The sequence below is a fragment of the Hibiscus syriacus genome, unplaced genomic scaffold, assembly GCF_006381635.1.
Source record: "Hibiscus syriacus cultivar Baekdansim isolate YM2019G1 unplaced genomic scaffold, ASM638163v2 tig00116971_pilon, whole genome shotgun sequence".
NCBI lineage: Eukaryota > Viridiplantae > Streptophyta > Magnoliopsida > Malvales > Malvaceae > Hibiscus > Hibiscus syriacus.
The window spans coordinates 6,723,693-6,727,171 of NW_024063495.1; the positions used below are offsets into that span (position 1 = coordinate 6,723,693).

The 3,479-nt window shown below is 33.4% G+C and overlaps 1 pseudogene; it reads left to right on the forward strand.

The window, feature by feature from the left end:
• Window positions 1–1,345: 1,345 nt before the first annotated feature.
• Window positions 1,346–3,207, forward strand: LOC120191960 (annotated as a pseudogene).
• The last annotated feature ends 272 nt before the right edge of the window (window positions 3,208–3,479 follow it).

A 3,479-nucleotide genomic window follows, 5' to 3' on the forward strand; every position in this document is an offset into this window, starting at 1 on the left:
TAATATATATATATATATATATATATATATATATATAATACAATAGATGTATCGAATAAGTTACATTAAATTATAAAATTTAAAAATATTTTTGTCAAATTAAATTTATATTTAGATTTGGGTATTAAAAATTTCAGATAAGATACATATCACTATTTTAGGTATTCGAAGTTTTTGGATGTCTGAATTTTTAGAACAGATCGAGTCTAATATCCGAATTTACACATCCCTACCTAGGAGGCCAAGTACATTCACACCTCCTAATATCTTGATATTTAAAAATAAAAACATAATTATATTGGTGTAAGTATATTTTCTATTTTTAAAAAAATTAAAAATAGAAAAATATACATTAAGTATTTGTCGACAATTTTTTTTAAAAATATATAATTTAAAAATAAAAAAATATATCATATTTTTTTGAACTTTTATATAAATATCTTTAATATTAAGAGTTTAACTTTTAAAAAAATATTTCAAGAATAATTCATAAAAAACAAAATTCCTAATTATAATATATTAAATAATCTTATATTTTAATAATCTTATTTTTAAATATAATATTACATTTAAATAATTTTTTTATTTTATAAGGGGATGTGAAAATTGGCAAGTAAAAAAGGTCAAATACTAAAAATCTTAAGGGTGTGTTTGGTTCACAGAATGTAATATTACCAGTAAGAATGTAAGATTACCAGGGAATAAGATTACTAGAAATGCTGTATTTTGTGTTTAATTGGTTTATCAGAAATGTAATATTACCGTGTTTGGTTAAATGAGTAAAAGATTATTGAAATGTATATTTGACCAAGTTGTCTTTATTATATATTTGTTTTTTAATAAGTTGAAAAATATTTATATATTTTCTTTAAAAAATTTAAATTCATAAAATTTATATATATATTTTTTACAAAATTAAAAATATAAAAATGTTTAATGAAATAGTAAAATTTTACTTTAACTCCTGAACTTCATATAAAATTTTAATTATATATTTTTTTGTAAATTTAAAATAGTTTAAGGATAAATTTATAATTTAACCTTCGTAGAATTTTTATTATTTAATGACAGAAGAATAATATTTTTTTTAAAAAAAATTAAGAGCATTTTAGTCCAAAATACCGGTAATCCAATAATACCTAAAGAAAGGGAGATAATGACATTCCCGATAATATACATTAAAAAATCTACTATTGATAATAAAACATTACTGAGAATGAAATTACTTGCCAACTAAATATGAGAATACGATTTCATTCTTATAAAAATCCTATATTCTTTGATCCAAACACCTCTAAAATACGAGGCTTTCGATTGAATTATTATTACTCTCCCATTTTTTCAACTCTTCCAGCGAAAAGCCTTGTTTTTTCCCTATCATTTCCCTTTTTTTTTCTTATAGGGTTTTCCACTATCATTTCCAATCCTCCTTTCCATCGGAAAAACCAGAAATGGCGACCGTAAGTGCAGCTCAGCCGCGCTCTTCCAAGACGGAGTCCTACGTGGACAACAAGCGCAAAGAAGACATCCGCCAAGCCAACATCAAAGCTGCCCGATCCGTGGCTGACGCCGTCCGAACCAGCTTAGGACCCAAAGGTATGGACAAAATGATCTCAACCGCCAACGGCGAAGTCATCATAACCAACGACGGCGCCACCATCTTAAACAAGATGGAAGTCCTACAACCCGCCGCTAAAATGCTCGTCGAACTCTCTAAATCTCAGGATGCCGTCGCCGGTGACGGTACTACCACAGTCGTCGTCATCGCCGGCGCCCTCCTTAAGCAATTCCTCTCTCTTCTTTCCCATGGTATTCATCCCACTGTTATATCAGATTCTCTTCACAAGGCTTCGACTAAAGCCGTCGATGTTCTCACCGCGATGGCTGTGCCTCTTGAGCTCTCCGACCGTGAATCCCTAGTCAAATCTGCCAGTACTTCGTTAAACAGCAAGGTTGTTAGCCAGTACTCGACTCTCCTGGCTCCGCTTGCCGTTGATTCTGTTCTATCCGTTGTTGATCCAGCAAAGCCGGATATGGTTGATTTAAGAGACATCAAGATTGTGAAAAAGCTTGGGGGAACTGTGGATGATACACAGTTGGTTAATGGTTTGGTTTTTGATAAGAAAGCGAGCCATGCAGCTGGAGGACGGACCAGAATGGAGAACGCAAAAATTGCGGTAATTCAGTTTCAGATTTCCCCTCCTAAAACTGATATAGAACAGAGTATTGTAGTTTCTGATTATACTCAAATGGATAGGATATTGAAAGAGGAAAGGAATTATATTTTGGGTATGATTAAGAAGATTAAGGCCACTGGTTGTAATGTTTTGTTGATTCAAAAGAGTATTTCGAGGGATGTAGTCACGGATTTGTCATTGCATTATTTAGCTAAAGCAAAGATTATGGTTATTAAGGATGTTGAGAGAGGTGATATCGAGTTTATTACCAAGACTTTGAATTGCTTGCCTATTGCTAATATTGAGCATTTCCGGGCTGAGAAGTTGGGGCATGCGGATCTTGTTGAGGAGGTTTCACTTGGGGATGTGAAGATCGTTAAGGTTACTGGGATTAAGGATATGAGAAGAACTACAACTGTTTTGGTTAGGGGTTCAAATCAGTTGGTTCACGACGAAGCTGAGAGGAGTTTACATGATCCTTTATGTGTGGTTAGGTGTTTGGTGAGTAAGAGGTTTTTGATTGCAGGTGGTGGTGCTCCAGAGATCGAGTTGTCGAGGCAGCTTGGTGCTTGGTCTAAGGTGTTGCATGGGATGGAGGGGTATTGTGTGAGGTCTTTTGCTGAGGCACTTGAAGTTATTCCTTACACATTGGCTGAGAATGCCGGGTTGAACCCTATTGCTATCGTGACTGAACTGAGGAATCGACATGCTCAAGGGGAGATCAATGCTGGGATCAATGTGAGGAAGGGATAGATCACTAACATATTGGAGGAGAATGTTGTGCAACCACTGCTTGTAAGCACAAGTGCGATCACACTGGCAACAGAGTGTGTGAGGATGATTTTGAAGATCGATGATACTGTTAATGTCAGATAGATTTCTGCATTGGACGATGAAATGTGTTCGTGTTATCCAATTTAGTGCTTTTCTTTTCTACTAGTATGACTATTCTTCAAATTTCTGAATTGGCTATATACTGCCAAATATTTGCCTGCTTTTTGAAGATCGATGATATTTGTTCATTTCAGGCTGTTTTTTTTAATTGGACAATATAACGCGTTCTTTGTATTATCTGATTTAGTGCTTTTGTTTCCTTCTAGTATTGACTATGTTTTAAATTTCCGAGTTGGATATATCTACAGCTAGAAATTTGCTTTCTTTTAACAATGATATTTTATGGTGTCTTTTCCCTTTAGTCATTGGTTGGTATGAAGGATGGAAATGGGAAAGGATGGAAAACTTGTTAATCAAATGGTTAAGATTCAAAGTGAGAAAGTGGTTATGAATCTTAACTATTGGATT